Here is a 13,362-nt window from a genome sequence, read left to right on the forward strand (position 1 = left end):
TCTTGTATCCAGAAACTTTGCTGAACTCATTTCTAATAGTTTTAATATATTTTAGTGGATTCCCTAGGACTTTTTTTTTTTTAATATCAGATCATGGCATCTACAAATAGGGATAGTTTCAATACTTTATTCTCATCTGGATCCTTTTTATTTCTTTTTCTTGCCTAATCATCACCCTGTTAGAATATTCAATTGAAGTGCAAACCTTATCTTGTTCCTGATCTTAGGGATTCAGTATTTTACCATTAAGTATGATGCAACTGTGAGCTCTTTATAGATGCATTTTATCAAGTAGCATAATTCGCTTTTTGTTTGATTCCCACCACCAGTTCATTTCATTTGCTAGCCCTCACATACCTCAGGAACTGTTTGAAGCAATTTTGGTGTCACCAAAATTCCAGATGACAACTTTTCCTATTATGTGTATACAACATATTTATATCTGAATAAAGATATCCCACCATTTAATAGACTAATGGGCAAATACACTCTCTTTGATTCATCCTGGTAAAATTGAAATAGTGTAGACCAGAAATCAAAAGACTATTGTCTTCTTGTTTGATAAAAGCACTTTACCTTCCTCAGCATTATTTTTTCCCTTTATGACATGGGGGGAAATTGCCACAGCTTTTACTTTCTAACCACGTTTGTTACTAGGAAATGAGAAGGATGGATGTGAAAATGCATGGTTACCTTAGACTGCTATATATATAAAAAGTATGCCTAGAATGGGCAACATTCTCTGGGGCAGAGAAGAGTATAATAAGACAACAATACAATAACAGGAAAGGGTGGAGGAGGGGTCTCCACAGGTTTGCTTCCCTTCACACTTCCAGGAGGCAATGCAATATTCTCCACAGCCGCTAAGGGCCAGAGAGACCTTGCCTCCAGTTTTCACTGCAGTGTGCAGTGAGGCTATGTGTTGGAAGGAATGGGAATTAGAAGCACTTTTTCTTTGCTGCAGAATGTTGCATGGCAGTTGACTCAAGACTCAGAGAAAGTGAAGTAGAGATAGAAAGTGCCTAGTCCTCCTGGCCAGGTTGTATCAGAGTGACTGCATGCTACTCAGTCTGCCAAGGCAGTTGATTTCACCACACTTAAGCTCACCAAGAGCTTTCTGGACCTTGATCTTTCCTGGAATAAAACCTTTTCTTTGAGTAATTATCCATGATGGGACCCAAATGTAGCTATTTCTACTATGTTATTTCATGATGAAATGATAAACTCAAGTTATAATTGAAAAAAATGTATTTTAAGAGGAAATCTGGAAGTCATCAGGGGCATGTCACTCTAATTACAACACTCATAGCTGCCTTGTTTAAAAAATGGAGCCAGATGACTTCTTAAAACAATGACCCAAAGTGAATTGCCCCATGTCTCGGTAAAGCAGCAGCCAACAACTTTGGACAACAGAGAAGTTTGCTTTCCCTTCTTGGCCATTCTTGGTGTACTAGGACAGGCTAGCCATGTCCCTTGTATCAGCAATGGGGACGCATTGGATGGTATTCTCACCCTGGACCTTATCAATTAAGGTCTAAAGTAAAGCATTGCTTTGTGTTTGTGAGTGTGCAGCAGAGTAAAAACAAAACAAATTTCCAAATTTATTTGTTGACCTCTAAACCTGAATTAGTGGAGAAATCTAGCTACAGAATAGATGGTCTTTGTTTAGCAAAATATCTTGGTACACTACAGTACTATGAAAGAGGAAGCTTCCAAGATGCTATTTGGGGCAGAAAAATGGAAGATGTAGCCAAAAGACATTGTCTAGGAAATCAAAGGGAATGTGGATGGAGGGTAGGCCAGAGATGAGAGTGGATGCATTTTAGAGAAACAGAAAAGGCAGGAGGGAAGAGTCACATGGCTCACTTAAGAGATATGTGTTCAGTGGGAAATTCCTATAGACATAGGGTGGCTGAACACTTTGAAAAACAGGACTGACATATGTTCAGTTTTATTTGTTTACTACATGTTACTAGCATTCCACTGCAACCACTCCCCCCAACTCTCAAACTTTTAAGTGTCAGCTAAACCCCTAATTCCTTTTGAGGGGGCAGTCTGGGAGACACAGATATAAGCAGCAAAAGAAAAGAAGTTTCTAACTCCTTTTATGAGACATATTCCAGCAATCAGTGACCAAAAAAGAGGTCAGAGGTCCTGAAGGGCTCTGCAGTAAAAAGCAGCAAAGAGAGCTGTGGGGGCACATGACGGAACCACGGTTGGTGGGAGGGGCCAGTGCTGGTGGGAGGGGCCAATGCCGATGATTAGGGCCAATGATAGTTGGCGAAGTTGGGCAGGTAGTAGAGCCAGTGTTGATGAGAAGGGCTGGGGCTGGTTGTAGGAGCAGCTGCAAATTGGCCAAGCTCAGTTTAAGACCAATCTGATTTGTCTCAACACAGAAGGAAGAGGGTGGTGCAGGGAAACGTACAGGAGTATCCTTTCCTTAGTGTCATTAAAGCAAAAAAGATAGAGAATTGATTTAAAGTAAGAGCAGAAAGCTGAGAAAGTTGGTCTAGTTTTATGGTTGAGAGGCTGCAAGTAGCGCTAGACACTGCTCAGACCTCAAAGGCAACACAAATTGAATGTGAACCCTACTTCTGTCACCTGTGAACTGGGTATTGTTGAACAGAACAGAACTCACTGCACCCCAATCTACAAAATAGAAGCAAGAATAATGATCTTGCTGGTAGTCATTCTTCTCCTCTCCTCACAAGGGGAGAAGTCTGCTCCCCTTTTATCAGGGCCACCCAGGGCATTAAGAGAGCCAGGGGAGCTAAATTAAGGAGGCCTGTCTAAGGGAGCAACAGCTCCCTGGTAATCCTTTCTTCCTAAACCAGTTCTCTCCCCTGGGGCACACAGTCCCTCTCTCCATTCATGGATCCAGGAAGCCCCTTTTCATACTGTGTAGACCAACGTCTCTACCACTCTTCAGCACCATGCAGACCAATACCCTAGGGCAGCAGCTTAGAAGTGGGTTTGTGGTAGATTCCAACACAAACAGCCCCAAATGATACCTTGTCAACCTCTCATTTAAAGCCTTCTTTGGTACTTATTTCTCACCTCAATGATGACCGTCTTCCTTAGTTGATGTTCTAGACCTTACAGGTCTGACTTTTCCTGTCCCCTCCCTCTCCTTCCTCTCCAGGCATCAGAGGACCTCTCACACTTTCTGAAGGGATCACCATTGTGATGGTGCTACTTGGGGTGCTCTTCCTGCTCAGAAAACTCAGGCTAATACTTTTGGTCTCCTGCCTCAGATTATGAACTCCTCAAGGACAGTAACTTGCTGGAGGCTCCTGGGAATAAAAACATTTTGTTGACTGAGTGATCCATTGTTGGTTGTTGTGCACATATGTGGACTCACACATGTACATTTACATGTGTGCACACACAGACACACACGGTGTTTACCACATGCCACGCACTTTGCTAAGCATTTTATGTAAATTTTCTCATTCCATCTTAAAAAAATTCTCTCGATTTAAAACCATGAAACAAAGTAATTGGCCTAAAGTCAAACAGCTAGTAAGTGGCAGAGCCACGACTCTGACCAGATTTTTCCACCTGCCCTCCAGAATTGTTTTAATGGTTGAAAATTCAGAAATCTTTTTAAGCAAATTATAGAGACTAAATTGAGTGAGCTGTGTGGTGGAGACAATGTACATGAGTTTATTCACTGTGTGACTTTGAATCCCAGCCTCAATTTCTTCTACCTATAAAATGGGGATAATAGTTTTGAAAACGAGGCTTTTTTATGTATTAAATAAGTTAATGTAAGTAGGTCCTTAACAAACCTTCTGACCAGGGCTGAGACTAGGCTGAAGCCAGCCAAACACCACCCCACCAAGTACATAACACTTCAGAAGAAGCCAAGCTACAATGGGAAGGACCTTGAATTTGGGCTCCCTCACCCTAGTCTTAGTTCTGCTCCTGGCACATGGAAGGTGAGGAATCATTATCAGTTTTTCTCCTTCATACTTCTACCTAATCAAACTGACTTTTCATAGGTACCTGAGTGAAATTGTTCTATCTACGTGAGGAATTATTTCTACGATTCATCTCTCTCTCCTTACAGTCATATGTACCTCAGTATTATTGTTTTTATCAGGAAAGCACTCCCCCACTTCACTCCAGAATTATCATTATATCTTTACGCAGTTTCCGCACACAGTGGGAGTGATTTACTGTGGGTCTAGTTATCTAGTTTTTCACAGTAGCTAAAAGAGTGCCTTTGTGCAAATGCAGTTATAGGCAATCTCTCCAGGAAACACACTTTCCTTTTCACATATAGAGCCTTTGCAGCATTCCCCAGACACTAGGGTTCTTACCAAGGTTTTAACAGAACCTCTACACTCGGCTGTAGATGCTATTCCCATGCCCTCAGCCCTGTGCTGCGCCAGAGGCCTTTGACACCTATTTAACTGTTGGACAGGCAGGCAGCTCTGGGGCACTTCTGAACAGCCAGCCAGGCCCCAATAGCTATAAAACTGTTTAATCACATCTGGATTTTCAGGAATTTGTTGCAATGCAAAGAAGTAATGTAGTGGCCATTGACTGGTGGTGGAAAAGGTCAAGTGGGGAGGTGTACCAGGTGCCTTCAGGACTAGGAGCAGATGCAGGAACAGGAGGCTCAGTGTTGGGTGAAGGAGAGCCTTGTGTGCCCTTGCTGAGAGTTCTGTGCATTCAAAAAGCAAATAAGAAAGCTGTGGGGCTTTTTACAAAAATATATTTAATCTTTTTATTTTGTTAGCATTCATTCAAGATTTTCACCCTCCCTTTCTTTCTCCCCCTCATTCTTAATAAAATAGCATATTTTTTCTAGAAGTTGCTTAAATGTAGCTTATGCAATAACACTGACCAAAGAGTGAAGAAACTAAATTATATGCATAATGCTTCTTCTGAATTCTAGAAATATTTCTTTTGGCACTTCTTCGTTCTTGGCCTTCCTTGCCTTTAAAAACCAGACAACAAATGTAGATCAAATTCTAGATGCATGTTCTCAATAAGCACTCTCCAAGAGAAATATAATGTGAGCCACAAATGTGTGGTACATCTGTCATTTTCAGTTTTCTAGTAGCCACATCAAGAAGAGTAAAGAAAGAAACAGATAAAAATTAATGTTTATAATATATTATCTTTAACTCAATATATCCCAAATTTTTCAACATATAATCAACATAAAAATTATTCATGAGATATATTACATTTACACAAAATCCTGTGCACATTTTACACTTACAACACATCTGAATTGAAACTGGCCATATTTTGAGTGCTCTATAGCCACAGGTGACTAGTGGCTCTCATACCAGACACTGAACCGCATAGTTCTAGATTTTCTATGTCCACTCAGATAGAATCACTATGCCATAGACCCTGACAAGAGAATGGAATGGATTCAGGAGAGCTAGCTTACCAGCTGCCACACAAATGGTGTGTTAATTTGAGTAAGTGACTTGAGCATGCCCGACTTCAAATTTTTTCATCTGTAAATAAGAATAGCATATCTACCTCATAGGTTTGTTATAAGAATTAAGAAAATTACTGAATCCAAAGTCACAGATCCATAGTCAATGTGTCAATTATTATTATCAATACTAGTAGTAATAGTAGTACTGTTATGAGCATCAAGTCATAGATCTCAGAGACAGTGGATCTAAATTATGAGTGAACATCTAGGTACACTGTGGAAGAGTTAGGAGGCATGTTTGAGATCATCCAGTCCCAGCCATTCATTACACAAGCAAGAAAATGAGGCCCAGAGAGAAATAAGTGGTTCCCCAATGCCATACAGAAGATTAGAGTGGACTCTCAATGTCTATATCTTAGGCCTTAGCCATCACTTCATTATATTTTAAAGTGAGATAAAAATTCTGACTTGTATATGTATATATTATAGTACATAATATAGTGTATAATAATATAATATATATTATAGTACAGTATATATGCATATATGTATATATATGTACATATATAAGCATATGTAAAATACAATGAAGAAGACCGATAGAAAAACTTGATTTGTTTGAAATATGGTGTTGGAAGACAGCTCTATGGATTCCTTGAACCACTAGAATGATGAACAAGTGGGTCCTAGAGCAAATTAAGCCTTGAAACATCACTGGATGCAAAAACAACCAAACTGAATCCCTCTTACTTCAGGTCTATCATGAGTGGGCCAAGTTCTTTGGAAGAGACAATAATGCTGGGAAAATAGAAGGTATCAGGAAAAGAGGCAGACTAAATGTGAGATGGATTGACTACATAAAAGAAACCATAGGCATGAGTCTACAGGTTCTGAGCAGGGCTATTGAGGACAGGACATTGTGATCATCACTCATTCATAGAATCACCAGGAGTTAGAGTTGACTCAATAGGAAACACAAATATAGTATACAATATATGTTATAAAATATATGTAAAACAATAACTATTTTGTATAAGTTCCTTATCACACATATCATACACATAACATACATATTCAGTCACACCATGAAGAGCTGGGTATTAAGTTGTATTAAAAACAAAAGATGCAAGAGGAAATAATAGTGTAAAATCAGTGTAGGACAGTTTATGACTAATATCAGGAAGTCCTTGTTAAGAATGTCATCTATTATTAGACTAAAATAGCCTCACCAGGGACACAGGGGAGGCCCCATGACTTGAGGCATTTTAGCCAGGACAAGGCACTGCTAAGCACAGGGAAGAAACAAAATGCAGCCCTCCCAGGGGATACTCCCAGGGAGAAAGCATAATTCCCAGTCTCCTTTCTGAGTCAAGGGTGTAGTGCAAAACTGAGGGTATCTCTATGTGCAGCATCAGGGCCTCACTGTCCAGCCTGGTCAGCTGAGCAAACAGGCTTAGAAACTGATAGAGGTAACTTAAGTGTTATGTCAAAACCCAAAACCCCAAAGCAGGACAGGGGAACACTAATGCAATTACTAGGTTTCATGTAGGGAAACGTGGTGGGCTTGTTGGCTCCAGATTTCTTTGAGGCATGTGACAAGATGACATGTTGAAGCTTTTTGATCAGTCTAAAGATGACAAGGCAAGATCCTCATGTGCCATAAAAGCTCGGTAGTTGGTTGAATAATCTTTCACAAAGGGGAATGATGAATGTGGACTCAGAAGAGCTTTTTAGGAGCATAAGTCTTCTTTAAATAAATATTAAGATGGACTGTGGTATTCAGAAGCACAAGGACATAGAAATGTTGCCTGTCATATTAACTAAATTGATCCGAAAGGCATTACGCATATATATATATATATATATATATATATATATAGAGAGAGAGAGAGAGAGAGAGAGAGAGAGAGAGAGAGATCTATATTTGTATACATATAAATAGATATATGTAGTCTATACCCAAATGGTCTTTATATATGAGTTATGGACATAATAAACCGGGGTGAAATTTAATTTAGAAATCATGAAGAGATAACGAGATTGAGCAACAATAATAACTGCCTGGCACATAGCAACAATTAAATGTTTGCTGGCTGGATTCACTGATAAGATTAATTAGCAGCATATATAAAAATGAATTAAAATGAAACATAAACTCAAAGTGTAACAAAAGTATGATGGTTGTAGTACATCAACTACTGTGACCTTCTCCTATGTGCTCCAGGTCCAGCCATCAGACCCTAGGAATTGACGCCTCATCTTGTGCACTGGTCAGATCCTAACTACAAGGTCAAGTGCAGTTCTAGGCACCACAATGCAAGATAGGATTTAAGAAATGGATTGTGCCAAGAAACAAGGGATGCAAATGGTGGAATTACATCGCACCACGAAGGCTGAAGGGCTAGAAAGAGAGGAAGGGTTAGAAAGAGAGGAAGAACTGAGGTTAGGTGATGGTTGGGTTCAAATACCTGAAGGGCTGTCATGCAAAGCAGAACTAACCTAGCTTATGGTGTCTTGAGAGGACAGAACTAAGGCATTGCTAATAAGCTCCCAATGGATTGCTAATAAGCTCCTATCACTGCAAGTGTCCCAGCAGAGGCTGAACTTTCCATGTCTAACACAAGGTGAGTTATGCAGGAAGTGAAACATGAGACTGGTTTGTGTCCTCCCCAGGGTTGAGTCTAGAGAAAGGTGCCACCTTGCTGGCCCAGAAAGAAGATGCCATTGACAGCAGAGGGCGTTCTTACTGATGAATGGAAGGCAGACTGCCTGGGCCACTGGCTGGTGTTCTAAGGGATGCAGAGTGACAGCAGCTTTTTGGAACCTGGTCATCGGTTCTGGAGAGCAGTTAATGAAGCAAGCAGGGCCCAGGGAAAAGAAATGTGTTCACCTGAGCTGGGGAGTCGCAGGTGTCTCCCTCTGGCATGAATGTAAATTCTGCAGGCTGCAGGCAGCTGAGGTCAGTGGATGAAGTGAGCTGAGAGGGATTGGGGCCACTCGATTCCAGCCCACCCACTCTTCCCCCTTTCTCTGTCCAACATGTCAGAAAAGCTGGCTAAACTAGAGTCTTTGCTCTTCTCACATTTCTACTCTGTTTGAGGGATTGTTCCTTACACCTTTCTAAGGGTCACTCTCTTCAGGTCTGCCTTTCCCCTCTTGATTGGACCCCATGCACACTCTACATGCTTCTGGTCTCATGATGAGCACCACAGGCAGTGGAGATGAAAGAGGTTTCCCTCCCTTCACCTCTGGGAATTGGCTGCTCAGAAATGAACCCTTCTGGGGCTCTCTGCACATCTAGTGCTAAGTGGTGAAGAGAAGCCAATCAGCCCTGGAGGCAAAAAGTATCTTTTTGATGTCTACCTCTCTGATTTCCTTAGTGACTTTTCACTTTTGCACACAATAAATTGAAAATTCCTCTGCAGGTTTTCATGGGGGTGAGCTCAGCTGAGTTATACCTGGATTGCTCTATTAGACTCAAGTGTCTTGTACCCACAGGTTTAGCAAATTCAACAATCGCAAGTGTCTTCCGCACATGAGAAAAAGGGATGAAATGAACTGAGCCCCTGACTCAACCTTCCAGGGCCAACTCTTGGGGCTCTCTGTCATATCAGGTGGCCAGCTTTTTACAGAGACGTCTGGATCTTGCTTGGGCACATGTCAGCTTAAGAAATGTGGGTGTTTCCCTGTGATGTTTCCCCTTCCCAAGGCCCACCCTCCCCAACATGTCTCTGCTAGGTAGCAATGGTGGTATTTCTGTTGATGTTTCAACCTGTGGGAGAGTGCAGTCCAATGCCAGGCTTTCATTTCTGGACTGAGCTACTGGGCAAGGTTTTTCCATGTCACCTTGAATCATCAGTGAATAGTCCATACTCAGCTAAGTGAGTCCAGGCCAGCTTTATCAGGAGCTAGGAGGCTACTGGAGAGGTAGAGAGCTGAAATTCCCTAGGCACACCAGTTCACTTGGTCAAGGGAGCAAGTACCTTCTCTTTATCTCTCTTTAATATAAAACCTTATGAATTATTTATTTTAAAGTTCTCTGATTCTTTGGGCCATGTAACATTTTCAGTGAATAAACTGTTACAATTAAAAGAGGCCACAGTTTGTTAGACTTCGCTTGTTACAAAATCACTTTATTTCATTTTGTCTAGGCAGCCAGCAGCCCCTGCGTTAGCATCTCTACATGCCCATTTGTACTTGACAAAGTTGCACGGTTGTTTATGTCCTGACCTTAAACTTCCCCATGGCAGAGCTGCGGAAACTAGACAGTGGACCAGAAGAGAGGAGGCGACAGCCAATAAAAGGGGAGCCAGGGCGGGCTTCTAAAATGAGTCGCCTACAAACTGGGGGTTGGAGGACATTCATCAAAATCCAAATCGCCTGCACGACTTCCATTAGAAAAAGCAATCCCTGTTTGTAACACTTGATTCTCAGAGGAAACAAAAAGTAAACAATCACCCAGCTGTAAAACTATACATTTTAACAATTAAGTAAACAATGTGGAAGATTTCTGCCAACTATTTAATGGGAAAAAATGAAGAGGGATAGTAGTTTTCAGATTTTTTTTTTTTTGAAAAAATGAAAGCCAAGTTTATTTGTTCATTTCTTACATTTGAAGTACTCCTCAATGACATCCTTGGCCTGAAACTCTTTGCTATAGCCATTAACTACCACACAACTGCAACCAACCACTTTCCGGAGATTTCACTCTCTGTCAATTTTACAGAAGCCTACCAATTCCCCTAGTTTCTTGTTGTCATCAACCTTAATTAGGTTGATTTGGTGTTCAACACAAAAGGCCTCCACCAACTTGACTACATAGGCTTATCACAATTGAATGCAAGCACACACACATGGGACTGGCACTTGTCTAAGGCTTTGGCAGCTTCACAAATTCCATGTGCTAGGCCATCGTGGATGAGGGCAGTCTTCAGCACCTCTTATAAAGCAGTAGTAATGTCCATTACATCTCTAGCAACAATGCCTTCCTTGGCCACGGTGGTGGGTTACGAATGGAGCCGAATCTTGAATACACCCAAGCCTCCACCTCTACTCCACAGCCACAGGGAAAGAGATTTTTTTAAAACTTATTTTAAATTTATTTATTTATTTTTTTGGTGACATTGGTTAAAAAAATCCAATAAATTTCAGGTGTACAAATTAACAATAAGGCATATATATTGCATTTTGTGTTCCCCTCCCATGGTTAGATTTCTTTCTGTCACCACATATTTGACTCCTTTTACTCCATCTACCTCCTCCCCTCCTCCCCTCTGGTAACCACTAGTCTATTGTCCATGTCCATGAGTCTCTGTTTGTCCTGTTCATTTGTAGCTTTTACGTTTATAGCCCACATATAAGTGATATCATGGGGTTTTCAACTTTTTCTGTCTGGCTTATTTCGCTTAGCATGATTATCTCAAGGTCCATCATGGCAGAATTTCGTCTCTTTTTATGGCTGAGTAATAGTCCATTATATATATGTACCATAGCTTCTTTATCCAATCATCTATCGTAGGACACTTTGGTTGATTCCATGTCCTGGTCACTGTGAATAATGCTGCTATGAACATCGATGTACAAATATATTTTTGAATATGGGTTTTTAAGTCTTTGGAGTAAATACCCAGTAGAGGTATTGCTGGATCATACGTTAGATCAATTCATTTTTTGAGGAATCTCTATACTGTTTTCCATAGTGGTTGTACCAATTTGCAGTCCCACCAGCAGTGTATGACATGGTTCCTTTTTCTCTGCATCCTCTCCAGCATCTGTTATTACTTGTCCTGTTGATAACAGTTATTCTAACAAGTGTGAGATGGTATCTCATTGTGGCTTTGATTTGCATTTTCCTAATAGCTAGCGATGATGAACATCTTTTCATATTTTTTGTTGGCTATTTGTATGTCTTCTTGGGAGAAGTGTCTGTTCATGTTCTCTGCCCATTTTTTTTTATTGGATTGTTTGTTTTTTGTTGTTTTTGTTTATTTTTTATTGAGTTGTATGAGTTCTTTGTATATTGACAAGATACAGCATTTATTTATGATCAAAACACTTAACAAAATTGGTATAGAAGGAAAGTATCTTACCATAATAAAGGACATCTATGACAAACCCTCAGCAAACGTTATACTTAATGGTGAAAAACTAAAAACCTTTCCTCTCAGATCAGAAACAAGACAAGCCTGTCCAATATCGCCACTGTTATTCAATATAACCTTGGAGGTCCTAGTGAGTGCAATTGGGCAAGAGAAAGATATAAAAGGCAGCCAAATAATGAAGAAGTCAAACTGTCACTACTTGTGGATGACATGATTCTCTATATAGAAAACCCTAAAGACTGCACAAGAACACTTCTAGAAACAATAAACAAATACAGTGAAGTTTCTGGATACAAAATCAACGTTCAAAAATCCACAGCATTCCTATACTCTAATAATGAAGTGTCAGAAAAAGAAGTGGAAAAAAAATAATTCCTTTTGCAATTGCAAAAAAAGAATAAAATACCTAGGAATAAATCTAATGAAACATGTGAAGGATCTGTATAATGAAAACTATTAAAAGAAATCAAAGAAGATACACAGAAACGAAAAGATATTCCATGTTCTTGTATTGAAGAATTAACATAGTTAAAATGACCATATTACCGAAAGCATTATACAGATTTAATGCAATCCACATCAAAATCTCATTGGCGTTTTTTAAAGAAATGGAACAAAAAATCATCAGATTTGTATGGAAGCACAAAAGACCCTGAATCACCAAAGCCATCCTGAGAAAAAAGAACAAGGCTGGAAGCATCACTTTACTTGACTTTAAATTATACGACAAAGCAACAGTTATCAAAATGGCATGTTATTGGCAGAAGAACAAACACACAGACCAGTGGAACAGAATCAAGAGTCCAGAAGTAAACTCATGTTTATATGGGCAAATATAATTTTTGACCAAAAAAGCCAAACCATACTGTGGAGAAAGGGAAGCCTCTTCAATAATTGTGCTGGGAAAACTGCAAAGCCACCTGCAAAAGCATGAAACTAGACTGTTGTCTATCACCACACTCATGGACCTTGAACTTAAAGAGGATTTTATGAATTTGACCTCAATGGCAGGGATAGTAAAAGCAAAATAAATGAATGGGACTACATCAAACTGAAAAGCTTCTGCTCAGCAAAAGAAACCATCAACAAGAAAAAGAGACAACCATCTGAAAGGGAAAATATATCTGCAAGCAACACCTCTGATAAAGACCTAATATCCAAAATACACAGAGTTTTTTGGGTTTTTTTTTTTTTTTTTTTAGCAGCAGAGGACTCTTCTATTTGTGTTATGAACTTAGTTGAGCTAGGTAGCCCCAAAGCGAAGGCTGTCACTCTGCTTCTCTCTTCTAGTTTGAAGTCTTTACTCTCTATTTCCTATTTCTAGGCTTTATCTAATTACCTTATTGCTAAATAATTGATTGAAACAATTATTAACACAAGAGTGCACAGGTAAGCCATCAGATAGGTCTCTGAAGCTTCATGAGAACAACTGCTTAGAGGTCCAAAAATATTCTGTATAGATCTTGGGAAGGTTGAGAGTGGGACTTTGATAATGCTAATCAAAAGCACAAGAGTTGATAGATAATCGAAGTATCAATTATTAATATGGTTGTGAGATGTCTCACACTCTCCTAGACAAGTGTTGGCATATTTTCTTTTTCTGAGCTGATTAAATTCAAACCAAAATGCTGGTTGTTGTGCAAGAAATAGGGACCAAAAGTATTATTCATCTTGAAGATGCACTGCCCACTAGATGGGCCCTGTGTGTTTTTCTGTTCAGAGGCAGATAAGACAAGGATAGGAAATGCTGGATAAATAGCAGATGTATAAACAGAAGATTTTATTACCCAATAATAATTGGTAATGTGCTAATGGCTATTGTGAGCCACCACTCAGTGCAGAAACATCTAGCAA

At 39.8% G+C, this 13,362-nt stretch overlaps 1 pseudogene; it reads right to left on the reverse strand.

Moving 5' to 3' along the window:
• Positions 1–9,966: 9,966 nt before the first annotated feature.
• Positions 9,967–10,398, reverse strand: LOC105304171 (annotated as a pseudogene).
• Positions 10,399–13,362: the final 2,964 nt, after the last annotated feature.

This window comes from Pteropus vampyrus, unplaced genomic scaffold, assembly GCF_000151845.1.
Source record: "Pteropus vampyrus isolate Shadow unplaced genomic scaffold, Pvam_2.0 Scaffold331, whole genome shotgun sequence".
Lineage (NCBI taxonomy): Eukaryota > Metazoa > Chordata > Mammalia > Chiroptera > Pteropodidae > Pteropus > Pteropus vampyrus.